The sequence below is a fragment of the Arvicanthis niloticus genome, chromosome 19 (assembly GCF_011762505.2).
Source record: "Arvicanthis niloticus isolate mArvNil1 chromosome 19, mArvNil1.pat.X, whole genome shotgun sequence".
NCBI classification, from domain to species: domain Eukaryota; kingdom Metazoa; phylum Chordata; class Mammalia; order Rodentia; family Muridae; genus Arvicanthis; species Arvicanthis niloticus.
Genome location: NC_047676.1, coordinates 30,950,184 through 30,968,421, shown reverse-complemented (window position 1 = coordinate 30,968,421; position 18,238 = coordinate 30,950,184). Strand labels below are relative to the sequence as shown.

The following is an 18,238-nucleotide window of genomic DNA, read 5'->3' as shown; positions in this document are numbered from 1 at the left end:
CTGTCTCTCTCTGTCTCTGTCTCTCTCTGTCTCTCTCTCTCTCTCTCTCTCTCTCTCTCTCTCTCTCTCTCTCTCTCTCTCCCTCTCTCCCTCCTTTCTCTTCCCCTCCCCTCTTCCTCTCCCCTCCCACCCCTTCTCTTGGGAAGAGAAATGAAAACAGCTAAGGTTTCCAGCTCATTTTAGGTTTGCTTCTAATAGAGGCGACATTGTTCACGTGCCCAAGCCTCCTGCTCTTACCCAAAGTTAATGTTGTATAAATGTTGTTCCAAGTCTTACTCGGGACGATTTAAGTATTTTTGTAGAATGTCACCTTCCAAACCATCCACAGTTTGAACAGCAAGTGGCACTGCTTTGCAGACTTGTATAGGGGCATTCTTTCCCTGCCCTAGCCTACCCCCAACCCCCCCAAAGGCATAAAGCTGCAGGGAAAGTAAACTCTTGTATGTAGATCAAAGCTGGTGTTTAGTAGTTCCCAAACAGCATCCCTTAAAACGAACTGCTTCTTGCTTTATTAAATCAGTTTTATACGGTAGGATGGAACAACAAATGAACAAGTTTGAGAAAAATTGTAGTTTTCTTGTTAGAAAAATTCTGTCAATGCCAAGAGAATTGGGATTTATGTTAAGAGAAATATAAGGAATTCTACAGGTATTAGAAAAATAAAAATATCTATTCAGCGTTCCCTGTGCGTATACGTACTTAAAAAAGAGACAGTCTTTTCTGTGTAAATATTTCTCAGGTTTAATTAGGTATCTGTATTCACTGGCATATAATCCAGTAATTTGGTTTGTATATTGCTTACAAGTAAAGGGTGTTATATGTAAACACATTTTAGATAGTATAATAATTATTCAATAAACATATGTTAGGAACTCTTTTAATCTGTGCATATTATCTACTTGCTAAAACACTTAAACTAATTATCTAAAATTATTATTGAATAGATCATAATCTTCCTTCATCTTTACATTGCCAGGTGTTTGGGGATATATCTTGTCCAACTTCACAGACATAATATATAATCAATGCAAAAATCCAGCACCTATCTCTACCTGGACTTTCATTTCCAATGTGAGTACCAGCTAAGAAATCATGAACCATGTCAGGAGTAGTGGCATAAGCCTATAATCTCAGCACTCAGGAGGCAGAGGCAGGGAGATTTCTGGGATTTCAAGGCTAGCCTGGTCTATATAGTGAATTCCAAAACAGCAAGACCTACATAGTGAGACTTTGTCTGTGATAACAACAGCAGCGGAAACAACAACAATAACAACAACAATCATGAACTATACAAAAACTATATAGTGTATAATCTTAACTTGGAGATTGGAGGTGTGGCTCAGTGGTAAAGCACCTACCTAGCATGCAAGTGGTTCTAGGTTCAATCCCTGTCACCTTTTAAGAGTTCATTGAGCCAGGCAGTGGTGGCGCATGCCTTTAATCCCAGCACTTGGGAGGCAGAGGCAGGCAGATTTCTGAATTCAAGGCCAGCCTGGTCTACAGAGTGAGTTCCAGGACAGCCAGGGCTACACAGAAAAACGCTGTCTCCAAAAAACAAAAAACAAAAAACAAAACAAAAAAAAAAAGAGTCTATGAGTCTATTGAATGCAAAACCCTGAGTTACCAAATTCTTATTTGCACAGCACAAAATGGTTAAAATCAGCTGCTTCAAAACAGGAGATTTTTCATGTGCATGTGTGTGTAGTGTGCATACTTATGTGTATGTGTGGTTGCATGTCTATGTGGGTGCAGCTGCACATGTGTGTCCATGTGAAAGCCAGAGGTTGAAGTTGAGTGTCTTCTGACATTGTCCATCTATTTGCTGAGGCAAGGTCTCTCACTTGAACCTATGGCTCACCAGTTTAACTCTTTGAGCTCTCCGTTTTGTTTCAGCAATGCTGTTTCTACTTGGTCTCTGCCAGAATAATGAGTGGGCCACGGTGACCTCCCAGAACTTACATGGGTTCTGGGGAATCCAAATTCAGGTCCTTATATTCGCAGAATCAATTTTTTACCTGGGAGCCATCTCCCCCAGGGAAACCAGAGTCCTTTTATACAATGCCCTCCTCATGAGTGGCTTCAATTCTTTTTTCTGTGACATATAAAATGGGCATTTTCCAAATCAGAAGGATGCTAATGTGACATTAAAGATTTGAGGTTATAGATTTGTCTTTTGCCACAGGAAAAAGTACTGTTGTTCAGTACTGGACAACAGATAAGCTACATCCCAGTCCAGTGTGGCTTCTTTAGAAAAGAGAAATATGGTCACATAACGAGGAAAATCAAATTTCATCTCCCATGCTATGAATGAGGTCTTATAATTTTATTTCCTCCCTAGTATTTGATGTTCTTTTGAGCATCTTAGATTGTATTTTTAAAAGATCCATTTAGTTAAGTAATAAGTATTTTTTTCTTCCTTAGTTAACGTAATATTTTTGTTTTCAATATGCATGATTTTTTTAACTAAGTTCTGATTTACATTACAATCCAGCCTGGAGAGACTATTCAATAAAAATGAATTGCATAAATTCTTCAAAAAGAATATGTCAGCAGCAAAAGTTTTCTAATTCAAAGGGCAAATTTTCTGCTTGATTTATATCCGGTTTTACTTTTTTGTAAACAGCCGTCCCTCTGTCCCCTCACGTTGCTCTCTGTGCTGGGATGGAAGGCCATGTCTCTCTGTTTCACTCAGCAGTGCTGTGACCGCTGGCCATTCCTCAGCTAAGAGGAACCAGATGGCCATGAAACACTAAGTCCCCCTCCAAGTCTCTTCTAGACAAGCCTCTTACATAGCACACAAGTGTGCTGGCCTAATCCCACCGTGAGCCTTACAACAAGGCTAAGTCAGAAGGGCCACCTTTAGATTACAAGGAATCAATCAATTAGCTTAAGAAGAGAACATTCTAGAAACAAGAGGAAGTAAGTCGTAAGTCATACTAATACATTACAAAGGACACCAAAATAATTTGCGGTCCACATTAAAATATCTTAGAATATATATATATATATATATATATATATATATATATATATATATATTACATATATATTATACATATATATTATATATATATATATATAACAATTTTATTATAATACCTTACAGATACTTAGACATACACATTCATACACATTACACATTCAGAGGAAAGAGGAAAGAGCAAAGTTAAATCCCAAACATCTTAACAAATGAACACATTGCAGATAATTGGAAACTAGAATAGGTAACATTAGTTTCTTTTTAAAAAGTTGGATTGCCCATCTGTATCCTACAGTTGGCCTACTCCCTTTTCTGCCGTGGTCCCTGAGCCTTAGGCACAGGAGTTATGTTATGGATGTGTCTGTTTGGACTGGGTTTCATGACTCTACACTTTGATCAATTGTGGCTTTCTGTTGCGGAAAGACTGTTAAGAACCAGAGTTTTCTATAAGATTGTGTGTCTCCTAAAAAGGTCAGAAACAATACTCATGATACGTCACCAACACGGCCACCTAAACATGACCTGAGCATGGCAAGCTAATGTGGGAACGGGAAAAGGCAGGCGGCCTCAACCACAGACAAAGAACCACAGGTAGCCAAGAGACGGAGAAAGGGTCTTCCCCAGGGAGGAGCACAACACTGGTTATTCAATACCTAGTGGTCAGCCCTAAAGAGATATATGCACAGCAACATTATATGGGTATTTGTGTGTGTGTGTGTGTGTGTGTGTGTGTGTGTGTGTGTGTGTGTGTGTGTGTGTATGGAGGCTCATGGGTGGATTTGGAAAAGCGGGAAGAGAAGATGATGTAATTATATTATCATTTCAAAAATTTTTAAAAATCGGTTTTTCTGGATGTTTGGGTTTCTGTCATTTGTTTGTTTGTTTGTTTGTTTGTTTGAGATAGGTATCTGTTGCAGCTCACAGTAGCCTGGAATTCAATACATCGCCCACGCTGGCCTCAAACTCTCAATTCTTCTGCCTCGCTTCTTAGTAGAATTTCGGGCGTGTGCTACCATGCCCAGTTTCTCCCTTTGTGAAATTTTTTACAGGTCACATCTTATAATCTAAATAAATTTTGGGTAGGACAATGAGAGTCATAAAATAGTATCCTAAAGTTGGCAATTTCACTAGCAATGTGCACACTTCTATGCAAAAAGTTCTTTAATACTGAGATCCAACTTTATCATCTGTTGGGTAGAGATGTAACATTCTAACTTATAAGATATACATGAGACTCAAACTTAAGTAAGGCTACATTTTATTAAACTATAAAATTACCCATGAATAATTCAAAACTGGTACCCTCTTTATCAAGATAAAATTGCTGGTCAGGCAGTACTGGAGAGGCAGAGGCAGGAGGATCTTTGTGAATTTGAGGCCAGCCTAGTCTACAGAGCAAGTTCCAACACAGTCAGAGATACATAGAGAAATCCTGTCTTGAAAAATCATTAGTTAAAAAAAGAAGGAAAGGAAGGAAGGAAGGAAGGAAGGGAGGGAGGGAGGGAGGGAGGGAGGGAGGGAGGGAGGGAGGAAGGGGAAGGAAGGAAGGAAGGAAGGAAGGAAGGAAGGAAGGAAGGAAGGAAGGAAGGAAGGAAGGAAGGAAGGTAGGTATAGCCAAGTTCTATCTGCTTCCTGTTTCTGTCCCACCATACGGGTACTTTGAACATTTATGCAACAAGAGACAAAAATGTCTGCGACACAGTCAAAATGAAGAGCCCGGATTTCCAAAGATGCCTCAGAAAGTCGGGCTTCTTGGAACTTGCTTTGTACACAGGTGTCCTGACTTCCCGAAGCCTGAAAGGCGGAAAAACAGACTCTGGAATGTCTAATCAGACAAGCACATGACAGTGACGCTGACTGGCCTCTTCCTAAGGCCCAGGAACCAACAAACTTTGGACCTATTTGTTCTCCTCGTTCCCAGTGGCTTAAACCCAACCGGAAAACCTGGGTCATTTCGCAAATCACCTGACTTCAACCTGAAATCAGTAACCCAGAGAAACAAGTACTTCAGGAGCATAGGGGCGCCCAAGGGGCTTAGCCTGCACGTTCTGATAAGATCTGATGTTGAATGATTAATACCACCTTATTCATCCCTCACCTCAGGAGGTGCTCCTCTGCACACATTCAAACTCCAAGGGTGAAGGAGACACAGGAAAGAGCCAAACACATATCTAAAGAATGAGGTTACAAATTTACCTCTAGTTAGCATCCAGCTGATAACTCAGCAGCAGCAGCTAGCAGGTAGAAAATGAAAAGGAGGAGAGAGAGAGAGAGAGAGCTCCATGGGAAACAGCATGCTCTTGATTTCCTATTACAGAACACTTTGGTTAAAAACAAAAGCAGAATTATATGTTAAGTCCAATGCAGTACACTGATCACTCTGCTTTGCCAATCTCAAGTGTGTTTGTTTTCCTATTTTTTCCCTTCTCCTCTATTTCCTTTAGAATTTTTTTTTGGGGGGGGGGCAGATATGAAACTTCAAGGGTTCAAGGGTTAGGGATTTAGCTCAGTCGTAAGGTACTTGTTTAGCAAAACCCTGGCCGGGTTCAGTCCCAGAACAGAGGTGGAATCGATTGTCTCATTTCACCCACAAATCCACTATGTCTCTGATATGTAAATATGACATTAATAATAAACCTTAGTATCTACTTACATTTTGATTTCTCCTTCTCAAAAAATGCCTTCTAGCAATTGGTTAGATTCTACAAGACACAAAGTTGCATGGTTTTGCTTCTTCTCTGTTCCCTTTGGTTGATGCCCTGAGTGGCTGGAGAAGCAGACATTTGTTCTGTAGGATGCACTGCATGCTGGGTTTGGCTGGATTTAATTGGAGTAAGATCATGTGACTTGCTCCCTGCCCTTTCGATTTCTTTAGCCTGATAGGTAAAGCTGGTATTTGAATCAATATACTTTAAATTATTTCTTAGAAATGATTGCAGTTCCCACTTTCTCAGGGAAGCCATCTTTAAAAAAGAACAAAGCAGAAGGAACAAGTGTGGCTTCTCTTTGTGCCCAGGATAGATGCTGGCAGAGCTGAGGCCTAGCGGGGAAGCCCAGTGATGGCACATTTCATGCATGAGACTCTGGGTTCTAAAAAGCTCACAAACGCAGGGCAGTGGTGGTGTACGCCTTTAATCCCAGCACTTGGGAGGCAGAGGCAGGTGGATTTCTGAGTTCGAGGCCAGCCTGGTCTACAGAGTGAGTTCCAGGACAGCCAAGGCTATACAGAGAAACCCTGTCTCGAAAAACCAAAAAAAAAAAAAAAAAGCTCACAAACACATATACTCCAAAGAGAAAAGAACACACCAGGTCTGTCTTCTAAATCTACTAGAAATCAGACTTTTGAATTGGAGTAATGCTCTCTGTCTCTCTGCGTGGCTCCCCCTGTGTGTCTCTCCGTGTGTATCTCCCTCCGTGGGTCTCCCTCTGTGGGTCTCCCTCTGTGTGTCTCCCCTTGTGTCTCTCCCTGCATCTCTCCCTCCTCCTCATTCCATTGGACACCGCTTCCACCTCTGTCTAAACTCTTTCAGGCTTCTATTGATCAACTCCATTTTATGTGGCGTGTATGAATATCTGAACTGCTAAGTTATTACTTTTTGTATTTTAAACCACATGCAAATGGAATCATGCCTTACCTGTGTCCCTCTGCCTACTCATTCTATGCTAACACAAACAGCTCAGGGTATTCATCTACACCACTGCCGCCATAGTGAGGATAGTAAAGGTGCTCCAGCCCGGGACAGTGCACCACAGCACCGCGGTTTATTTCTGTTTTCTGTTACCACACTCAAGCTGTTCTCACTTTTTGCTAATTTTTTTTTTTCTAGTTTATTGAGACAGAGTATCATGTAACCCAGGCTGGCCTTGACCCTGCCACGTGGGTAAGGCTGGCCTTAAATTCCTGATCTTCCTGCCTCCACCTCCCTGGTACAGGAATTAGAAGAATGTGCCATCCTGCGCCGGTAGAATTCTTAAACACATTTCTAGAAAAACGAATGGGAATTCTCCCGCGGCTGCTTGAAAAGTGAAACTTGTGGGTTTGGGGGTAAAATTCTTTTCAAATGTCCTTGACATTTTTAAAACTTCAAATGTTAGAAAAATGTTACACTATCATCAGCCTAGAACTAGGTGCTCAGAACTACTGTTAACCCTTTAGGTGCCTTAGCTTATCTAATCTGATAGAATAATGGGAAGAGGCTTCAGTATCTCTCTTTTTAGAAATAAACACCATTCCACAAGATTGCTATGCCACGGAGCTGGGATTCATACCTCAGCATATTGTGTCTAGAGCTACCCTAAATCGAAAATACAATATAAGAAAACAGCAAGACACTCTAACCAAAGAGCAGTATATAACACACAAGAGACTTTGCAGAATAGACTGTGAGAGTTTATTCTCACAAACCATACCTGCAAAGACACTATTTCCAAAGAAGAAACATTCTGAGACACTAAGAAGACATTATTTTTAGAGAGGTGTTTTAGAGAGGTGTTAGTCAATTCAGTTCATGTTTCTGTCTGTGAATGAGGATGGCGGGGAGGGTAGAATCCACTTCTCTTGACAAACCTTCACACACTCAGGAGATTTACACCGTTCTTTCCCAACCTGCCCCATAGGTCTGAAGTCAGCCTGGTCCTAGCTGTCCATGCCCATTATGATAAGGCTACACCTGGATGTCTCTTGGCAGTTCTTATTGACATGAGTGTCCTCTCACCGTCCCAGTGGCTCTGCTGTGGACACCCTTCCCCTTGGCAATGTCTTTCTCATGAAAGGAAACTCTTTCCTAAGCATGAACAGACAAACACAGGATACTGTGAACTCTAAAATCTTCTGCTGACCACTAGAATTATGGTCTGTCCATATTGGTAAGAGCAGAATAATTCTAGATTATTCAAGGATGTGGGTTATATCCTAGCTCTGCCTTTATCTCTGTGAAAAGAAGTAAATCAAGGTCTTTGTGTTTAGGAACAAGAATACTTGGACTAACCTGTTTGACCATGTGTTGTAAGGACACATATCACAGGAGAACAAAAGACCCAGATAAAAATCTTCCGTTAAAAAAAGAATGTAGAATGGCCATAAACCTTCGGTACTGCGGAATTTAACTTTATTTTATAGTAGGAGGTCCTTTGATGACCTAGTAAAAACTACAGCATACTTTCCCTAGGAAATGTGCAGACACACACACACACACACACACACCTGTGTTTCTAAACGTTGGGGGAGCTAAATAACTCTGGAGTACAAAAAGTGTCTTATTTCCACTTTCCAATTATGAAGTAACTTTGAGTTGAGTGTGGTGGTACACACGTGTAATTCCAGCAGATGAGAGAGACAGGAACAGAGAGAACGCTTCAAGTTTAATGCTGGTCTCCTCCATATAATGAGTTCCAGAACAACCATCTAGGAATATGTAGTTGAGACCTGCATCCAAAGGGTAGTGACACCTTTTGGCTGGAATCAATAGTATGTCCTACAGTCTCAGCCCTAAGGCAGAAAGACAAGGGATTACTTGAGTTCAGGAGTTTGACCCCCACTGTGGTAGCATGGAGAGACCACTTCTCAATTTTTTTTTTTTAAAGTGCCTTTCCAGTCTTTGAATGAGTACATCACGTGGCTTTGGTTCTGGATTCAAAAGTGGCTGTTGTATCTCAGAGCTGAGGTGACTAAGGTAGTCCAGGATGCACCTTGCCGGGATCCATCAAAGTTGTTTGGATTAAACTGTAGGGCTGTGGATCGAGCCCCATTCTTCACAGTGGCAGTAGGATGCTGTCCTTTATTTGAATATGCCCATTTCAGTGATATTTACACATTCCTCTCTCTCTCTCTCTCTCTCTCTCTCTCTCTCTCTCTCTCTCTCCCTCCCTCCCTCCCTCCCTCCCTCCCTCCCTCCCTCCTTCTCTCTCTCTTTGGATGAAACCATTCTGTTGAAGTAATCCTCATCACTGTGACAACAAGCTGCTGTTTAGGGTCGCCCATCTCATGAGGTCAGCCCAACTTTTAGTTCTAGTTACAAAAGTGCATGGCTTTGTAAGGATGGGGTGTGTGGTGTTAGTGGTGGAAATATTGTTTTCTCTCTCTACAACAAATCTTTTTTGAGACAGGTTTCTCTGTGTAGCTCTGACTGTTCTGAAATTTGCTCTGTAGACCAGACTGGCTTCAAATTCAGACACTGATCTACTTCTTCCTCCTGGGTGATGGAATTAAAGGTGTCTACCACCACTACCTGGAAATATTTTCTAATAATCAACAACTTTGTGAGGAAAAACTCTGGGTTTCATGTCTTTTTCTGTATTATTTACTTCACTTTTATCACTCTGGAATCCTTTCATGAGTGTGGATTTTCTGGATTTTCACCAAAAGCCCAAATAAGATCAGGAGTTGGGGGAAAACTGTTTTACAATTGGGTCCCTGAAAAGTAGGACATACCATTAATCCCAGCCACACAGTGTAACTACCCTTTAGATGGTGGTCTCCCCTATATATTCTTAGATGACTTGCCTCTCAGATGTAGAACATAGAGCAGTCCCAGATCTGATCCCAACTTCTGGCCTCTGATGTTAAATCCCGGAGGCTATTGTTTCTCTAACACAGTTTCAATTTTCAAACAGCTACTGGGCACTTTGAGATCAAAATACAGTACAACTTCAGAGAAAGCAAGACTGTCCCCCACACTAGAAGCCTATTAGTTGATCTCTTTTCCGGGCAGTTTTAAATTGGGAACAAGATAGAGTTGATGATTGTTACCCAACTCCTCCCAGGTCTTACAAACATGTCTGGGAGCCTTGAACTTTGAGCTGTCTCTGCTATTCTATAGCAAGGGCCAGAGTGGAAAATATAGACCTATGGGTTTATGTCAACACAAACGGCTACCATCAGCTCCTTTTCTTGAAAACAAACATTGACAGGTAACGGGCAGAGACAGAAGGCATCACCTGAGACAGGACCCTGCCTGGGGCTTCAGAGAGCCAAAGAGAGAAAGAGAGAGAGAGAAAAAAAGAAACAAAAAACAAAACCATGGGGTTTTGATTGTGTGGGAGTCTCCTTCTCCTCCACTCTTCTCATCCCACAGAGAAAAACAAAATCAATTTCTTCTTGACCTTGTCGGGAGAAAATATAGTGTTTATCAATGTGTTGGCCCACAAATCTCAGAACCAGAAGAACCACACCAAAGTGCTACTGAGGATAGATTCTAGGTACTTCATACACCTGGGATCCCTAAGCCTGCACCCAGGAGGCAACCTTTCAAAGATGGTTTCCAGGGTGACTATTTTACTCTTGTGAATGTTAAAGGCTGAGCACCCTTAGGAATAGTAATGGCTACTCTGAGAGTGTGTGTGTGTGTTGTGGTATAAGTGTGTGTAGTGTGTGTGTGTGTGTGTGTGTGTGTGTGTGTGTGTGTGTGTGTAGGATGTGTGTATATGTGTTTGGGAGTGTGTGTGCCCGAGGACAGACATAGAGAACTGTAAACTCTGTTTCGGCTAGGCTTACTGGCCACAGAGCTCTTAGTATCTGCCTGTCTGTATTCCCCAACCCCCAAGGCTCTAATAACAAGCATGCACAGCCAGGCAAGCCTGTCTTGTTGCTATTGTTTGTTTGTGCTATGGATATTAGAGACTCAAACTCAAATCTTCGTGCTTACATAACAAATACTCTTATCCACCGAGCCATCTCACCATCCCTCATTGAAAGATCTAGGACTGTACCATCATAAGGATATTTTTGGGGGAATTTCTCCTGCATCCCTTGTTTTTCTTATTGTAAATCAGATCATACACTTTCCTGGACTGCACATATTTCACTTGGATGCACTGATGCACCTCTATCTGTGGACAACTCTCTTTTGTTCACCTTTGTACCTGGCTCTCACACATTTCTCTCCCCTCAACGACTTCCCTCTCTACCAGAGCCCTGGCGATCTACAGCTCAGCTTAGTCTCTGTTCCCTTATAACCCTCAGCACACATCCATATACATATACAACACTATACATATAGGTGTTGCTATTTTTTATTACTAAAATAGAAATTCTTAAAATTTCCCTGGTTTCTGCTTTTTTCACCCAACAAAACCTGATAGAAAAGCTTCTAAACTCTAAGATTCAGCTTCAATTTGCTTTTTTTAAAGGTGGCACGTGACTCAACACTGTGTGTGAACCGTAGCGTAATTCCTTCCTGCTGATGGACATACTTTGTTCTCAGCTTCATATTTCTATGAACAATAAAGCAATCAGCACCCTTGTATATTGTACTTGCTTTCTGTCTGGTTCACAGATTCTTCCTCAGAAGCGAGAAAATGGGCTAAGTGGTTGCTATCAACGTTCTTGCTGGATTGTGTGCATTTTATCATTGTATTTGCAATGTTGAGTGTGTTTTTATTTTTGATAACTCACATTGGCTTGCTTGTTAATAAATAAAACAATGTTTATTTGAGTGATAATTCATATTAGGATGCTCTATTGCTCGTCATTATATACACGTGTATAGGTAGTAGAATGTGATCGGTTATATAAATATATGATAGTGAATGTATTTATTTGTGTGTGTGTGTGTGTGTGTGCACCTGTGCATAGTTGCACATGTGTGTGGAACCAAGAGGAATCAGTTCTTTCCTATCACGTGAGTGGGTCCTGGGGCTGGGATTCCAGTTGTCAGCACCATCTCGCTGGCCCAATACTGAATGTTAAATGTCCTTCATTTCATGGTGTTCCAGTTTCCCCAAGTATTCTAGTGTCTGACATCAGAATTTCACTATTACTACATGCCACGTGCAAAAATATTGAGTCCTGTGGCATCATAAGGGTCTAAGAAGAAAACAAACGTCAGAAACCAGAAAGACAAACAAAACCCACCCATCTTCCAAGGTTCAGAAAATATCTGAGAGAGAGATAGAGACAGAGGGACAGAGGGAGGGGGAGGGAGAGAGAGGGAAGGAGAGAGAATGCGAAGGGAGGGAGGAAGAAAGCAGAGATGAATGGATAACAAAAACAAAGACCAACTCCCAATATTTGGTTATTCCTGTCAGCAGCTGAATCTGATGGGATCTGGTTTTCTTCAGTGTTAAATATATAGGATTAGTGGAGGGCAAGGGACTTTTTGTAGAAACAACAGCTCTTTTGTTTGTTTGTTTGCTTTTGGGGATTTTTTTCTTTTCTTTTCCTCTCTCACTTAACAGCCTTTATTTAAAAAAAAAAAAAATGGAAATGAAGAAAGAAGGATCTTACCAGACGAATCTCAATCAATTCTTCTTTGATAGTTTTTCCCTCTTGAACTTAATTATCCTCCTGCCTCAGTCTCTAGAATAGGTAGGACTACAGACATATCCAATCTTGCCATGCTTGCTTTGTTTGATTTGAACAGCTCTATGTGTTGAAGAAGCAGAGAAGTGGACAGTTTTCTTGAGGCCAGTACCAGAATACGATTTATAGTTCACAGAAAATAGCACAATTCAAAACGGGCAGTTTAAGGACGGCCTGAGCATCAGAGGAAGGATCAGGGGTGAGGTGTAGGAGAGAAGGGGCCAGACTTTTGAGCTAAGAATCAACAGTTGAATCGTGGAAGAGAAGACATACATAGGATAGCCTGCATAGGCAGAGCTGCTGCGAAAGCACATTCCAGGAAAATCTTAAGAGATTACTTTAATAATAAACCATGCATTCTTCAGCACACTGTCACGGGATTAACTACCCCTTTCTAGGCTGGGAGCACAGTCCAGACTCCACCCCACCCCACCACAGGCAGGTTTTGTGCAAATGACTGTGGGGACCTTGGTTTTTCAAACATTGCATTTAATTTTTTCCTACCTTAATTTTCTAAACAAAATTTTGGTGGTAATGAACATCAGGGTGGGCTTTGATTTTTTTTGATTTTTTTTTTTTTTTTACTTATGCGGAGATATTCATTTTCGACTTACTGAAAAGTTAACAACTTAGATGTGGCAGGAAACAGCACCTCCTGGGATAAAAAGAGTTAAATTTATTTTTATTTCCCCCTACATAATATGAGCAGGACATTGAACTACTGCCAAGACCAATATCAGCACCCTAGAGATATAAAAATACACTTTAAAACCAGAACTCTCTACTGTGGGCTCTTTAGATTTCTGTATAAAACAAGTTTTAAGCAGCCACTTTGAGCCCGCTGTTCACAAACGAGCTTTTTGGGTCCACATTTTCTCTTCACACTGCAGTTCACAGCAGATGAAATCATTTTCTTTCTCTGGTTTCTAAGGCAAATCCCTTCCATCTAGTGGGAACAAGTTAACATATTTTGATAATAATCTTTCAACTATATAGATAAAGATAAAGGCCTAAGTGGCCACTTCCACATTGAAAAATAAGCATGATTGTTTTCAGACTTGTTTCTTTTATGTTATCACAGCCCCCGTTTGCTTGAATGAACTACCTGTTTCTTCCCTAATTTTTGAACCTTTTGAAATGACACCGTTTCTCTAGACTACTGGATTTTAGAATCAAAGTGTGATGTTCTCAGAGCTAACAAAATTAAAGTTCACACCTGTTGGTATCAGGCTCCGAACCCAGTGATGTCACATCTAGGAGACCCCCACATTGTTGCCAAGGCAACAGCCGCACACTCCCAGAATCCACCTAGCTACCTCACCTTTACCTGGGAGATACTACATCACCGCCCATATAAAACAGGCAGGACCCCCCTGACTCGCTCTCTTATCTCTTCCACCTTCCTCTCCCCACCTTTGCCCTTTCCCCTGAATAAACCTCCTACCCCCCTTGGAACCGCGTGGTCCAGAGTGGTCTGTTTTGAGCTGCAGTCGGACTTTTTCTTAAAATAACTAGCAACACCTATGTCTGGTGCCATCATAGAACTGAAAAGTAGACCTTTTGTCATTCACAGAAAATGTTTTGTTTGTGGGTTTTTTTTTTTTTTTTTTTTCCATAGAAAATTACTTCAGGCTGGGCGGTGGTGGTGCATGACTTTAATCCCAGCACTTGGGAGGCAGAGGCAGGCGGATTTCTGAGTTCAAGGCCAGCCTGGTCTACAGAGGGAGTTCCAGGACAGCCAGGGCTACACAGAGAAACCCTGTCTCAAAAAACAAACAAAACAAAACAAAAGAAATAATAATAATAAAATAAAATAAAAGAAAATTACCTCAGAGGAATATTGGAAGCACACACACACACACACACACACACACACACACATGCACCCCTCTACTCTGCACACCCAGGTGTGGAGGGAATCCAGAGGTCAGGAGGGGCATCATCCTTTTTGTTCTGTGTCTCTCACTCTCCCTGCTTAAGAGCTATTCCAAGCCTGACCTACTTGCAAGCAGAAACTGCCTCACATTGAGCTACCTCAAATTACAGTGGCTTTGCAGCTGGGGCTAGGCATGGACCACAAAACACATCCTTGGTGTGCCATAAGCCCGATTTGAACCCTCGGTTCTCAGTGGTAAGATGCAAATCCATTGTGTTGCTCACTCAATAAAATCAATAACCCATTTCCATCCAAGTCACAATTTGTCGTTTTCACAGTCAGTACATTCTGCTTCCAACGGAGGAGGGGGGCAGGGGTGAGAGGGAAGGAGAGGAGGAGCAGAAGGAAAAACAGACAAGAGGAGGAAAAATAAGAAAAAAGGGACTGAATAAAATAAGAAAGTGGGGGAGGAGGAAGGGGCAGGGGAAGGAGAAAGAAGGGGGAGGGGAAAGGAGGAAGTGGGGGAGGGGAAAGGAGGAAGTGGGGGAGGGGGGTCTTCCCAAAGCTTAATTTCTTAAGTCCTTAAAAAGCACCACTGTTTCTGTGGATATTTAACAATTGCCCTTGACTTTAAAATATGCAGAAAAGAAATAATGAGACTGTGTAGGATTCCTGAGGTCTGCTCTGCCGGGCCATCCACAGCTGAACATCGACGGAATAGTTTCCCATACCTATTCTCATATCTCAATATTTTCATGAAGGGATTAGAAATACCGTAGAAACTGGCAGACAAAGTCATGTTATCTACGTGTGGATGGACATACACTGAAAGGAACTCCAGCATATAATGTGTTTATATGGGTTATATGTATGCTAACTTGTTTTGTTTAGGTCAGTTTAACAGAGAGAACATGCTCGTGCAATATAAGTGCATCTTTTTAAAAGGGCACACATAAATTTCCCTCCTATTTAAGCACACTCGCGTTCACAATTAAAGAATAGTGCTTTTCTTTAAAGGTAAAAATCCAGTCATATGCCCAGCTTTAGAAAGGACAGACTGGCCCTGGGACCCATCTTCCCTTGTAGGGAAAGCCGGGAGTAAAGGCACGTCTTTGTTCCAAAGCCCCAGGCGGTTTAGGATGAGTTCGCGTGCCACGCCACTCGAAGAGGCAATCCGGGGAACGGATCTGTGAAACGGAGCTCAGAGGATCCCATCCCTTTCCTCCAGAGTTTCCCTTTTCCTGTCCTTACGTGCACCCTTTCTGCCCCGAGGCAGTGTGGGGTTCCTGGCCCGTGTCGTGTGCACGCTCCTGTCTCCGGGTCCCTGCGATCGCCCCCAGCTGGCCGGGCGCACGGAGCGCAAGAAGGCGCCGGTCTCAGTGGCTTTAAGCTCGAGTTAATAAACAGTTAAGTTTGGAAGACTCGGCAGACACGTTGAGGGGGAGTTACCAAGCCGAGGCAGCAAAAACATCCCGCCGTCGCATTCCTGGAGAGTCTTCAGCGCCAGCATCTGATTAGAACCATATCTCTACCCGGGAGTGGCTGCGCGGCTCCGAGGCTCCCGGCCGGCGGCTATTTAAGCGGGGGCCCTCCGCGTCCACGGCGCTGCAGCCTGGAGGCTCCCGGCGCGGGGAAGTCATGCTGGCTCCGCAGAGGCACTAGCTAGTCCGTGAGTAGCTCTGCCATCCCTGTCCCTTCGGTTCCTTGTCTTTCTTTCCTTCTTTCTCTTCTCTCTCTCTCTCTCTCTCTCTCTCTCTCTCTCTCTCTCTTTCTTTTTCTTTTTTTGTGTCTTTTTTTTCTTTTTCTTTTTTTTCTTTTTTTTTGCCTTTTTTTGCGACCTACTTCTCTCCTTTGCTGGCTCCTCTTCCCATCCCTGTCTTGGCTGCAGATCTTGGGCGCTGGGGAATCTTACAAATGAGACAGTGTACTCCGGGGAAAGCGGAGGGTTTTGTGGCCTGACATCTGTGGAATGCTTCCAAGGAATGCGTTTTACCTTTAGGGTCGAACTCAAGGCGCCCACCCTGTGACATTTAACGAGACCCTCCGTGTGTGTGTGTGTGTGTGTGTGTGTGTGTGTGTGTGTGTTGTACACGCGCCCGCCCTAGTGCTTCAGGGCTTTGGGAACACCCCAGGGAAGACGCGGTGTGGCTGCTGACCACCTAATTAACTCCTGAAGGATGTTCAGTTTCGCTGTGCGACAAAGGCTGGGGACGTGGTCCGTGCCTCTGAGGAGCTATTTTCTGCTGACTGACAGCACAGGGCATTAAAAATGTGAACTTTGTCTTATACCAACATTCCTAGGAAAGTATCTGACCAAGCGACTTAACAAACTTGTTTTAAATCTCGAAGCGTTTAAATGCTGTTTTTCTTGACTGTTGTAACTTTTTTTGGAAGGATTAAGTAAAAATTCAAGAGGGACTAAAATGTGTTTTAAAACCTTGGAGACCCTGCCAATGTAGCGGTTCTCTTTGCAGCACAGAGCTGACTGTTATTTCTCCCTGCCCGCTCTCCTCCACTTACTTAATCCTGAGTCTGGAATTCAGCTCTGTAGTCTGTTTCAGATGGGAGCTGCTTGAATACGAAGGGAAATTTAACTGGATTAAAAACAGTTAAAGAATATGGATGTTATCTCCACCCCAGGCACCCCCTCCCACCCTTTCCTCTTTCTCCCTCGCCTGTGTTTGGAAGAAAGGGAGCCACTCTGTAAACCGAGAAGAGCAGAAACGAGCTTCCAGACACATGGAAAGCTTTAAAAATTATGGAGGGGCGACTTCATGAATAGTAAACGTTGGTGTTGCTCTGTGAAGTAACTGGATGAAAAAAATTTCTGCCCCTAATCAGGCAAAGCAGAAGGCAGGGAGAGAGTGGAGGTAGCTATAACTCCAACGTAAGTAATGCCAGAAATTTTGCCAAAAATCCCTTGGAGATAGCTGATAAGGTTCCAGGAATGGTTCTGATGGGTTGTATAATCTACCTATTTTACAATCTTGAGGCCTGGGCTCTGCACACAGAAGCAGTGACTGGTTGTTCAGAAAGGAGAGACTAGCCAGGACTCGGGAGCCACTGCTACCCAACAGCTTTTGGTGATGCTATCTTGTCCTGGATTAGGCTACCCTATTCCAGCTAGGTACCCTACCCACTGAGGCCTCTACCTTTCTTCACTCCCCTGAAATGAGGCAGGGCACAGCGGTGCTGAAAGAAGTTTCCTGGCTTGAGAATTCAGGAGTGTTGGGGGATTCAGGCTTTCCAGAGGAAAACAGATCTCTAGCTAAAGCAAACACAACTCAGAAGGTGAGATTAGCAAGACCCCTTGAGAAAGCACCAGAGAGATGTGTGATGGTCTCTTCCAGCATGTATGTCAGACACAGACCACTTCTTCCCAAGTTCATAGTCACTTTCTCCTAAAAACTCACTGGATTTTTCCCATGCTTTTTTTTTTTTTTTTTTAAACTAATCACAAACCCCTTTCTTTCTCTACTGCAAACTCAAGAAGCCCTTTGGTCCAACCACTAGCCTAGAAACTTTTCCCCCCTAGGCTACTATGCTCCATCTTTGCCCTGAGTCCTAGAGAAGGAACCCAGGACCTTGGGCACTCTTGGCAAGGCACAGAGCTGCTTCTATAATTCCTGGTTAGATGGTCTTACTCTGTACCCCAGTCTAGACCTAAACTTATCATCCTCCTGCCTCTGCCTCCGGAGTGCTAGGATTGTAGGTGGGGGCAACCACGCCTGGCTAAACTGGGCCGTTTTTTATTATGGCAGAAGAGAGAGATTGTGGGGGAATGGGAGGAACGCCTTCTGCCTTTGCCCTCCAGCACACATGTGTTTATCGAGCTGATGATGCTGATTTTATTTATCTCCACCTGAGGATGTAAAGGAGGCTGGGAAGATAACCACAGCGCTGCTTTTGCTGACTTGGGAAGAACAAAATCCAGAGGTTAGATATCTCTCTCTCTCTCTCTCTCTCTCTCTCTCTCTCTCTCTCTCTCTCTCTTCCTTCCTCTTTTTCTTTTGGCATTTTGACACTGAGTCCCAATGCATATCTCTCTTCTCAGGCGGACACTGAACCCCCCAGTCAGCCTTCA

General features: G+C 42.8%; 1 protein-coding gene across 4 annotated transcripts in view; it reads left to right on the top strand.

Annotated features, from left to right (window-relative positions):
- The window catches only part of Dab2 (DAB adaptor protein 2), a 127,477-nt gene that overhangs the window by 59,541 nt on the left and 49,698 nt on the right, over nucleotides 1–18,238 (top strand). For 2 of the 4 annotated variants that reach the window (XM_076916157.1, XM_034523494.2), the window contains exon 1: nucleotides 15,455–15,823. The exons of 1 other annotated variant lie outside the window; for it this stretch is intronic. The gene's annotated coding sequence lies outside the window, so the exon portion shown is untranslated. Of the gene's footprint in view, nucleotides 1–15,454; nucleotides 15,824–18,238 lie in introns of those variants that run through there. One more of the 4 variants, XM_034523495.2, reaches the window with a different exon arrangement.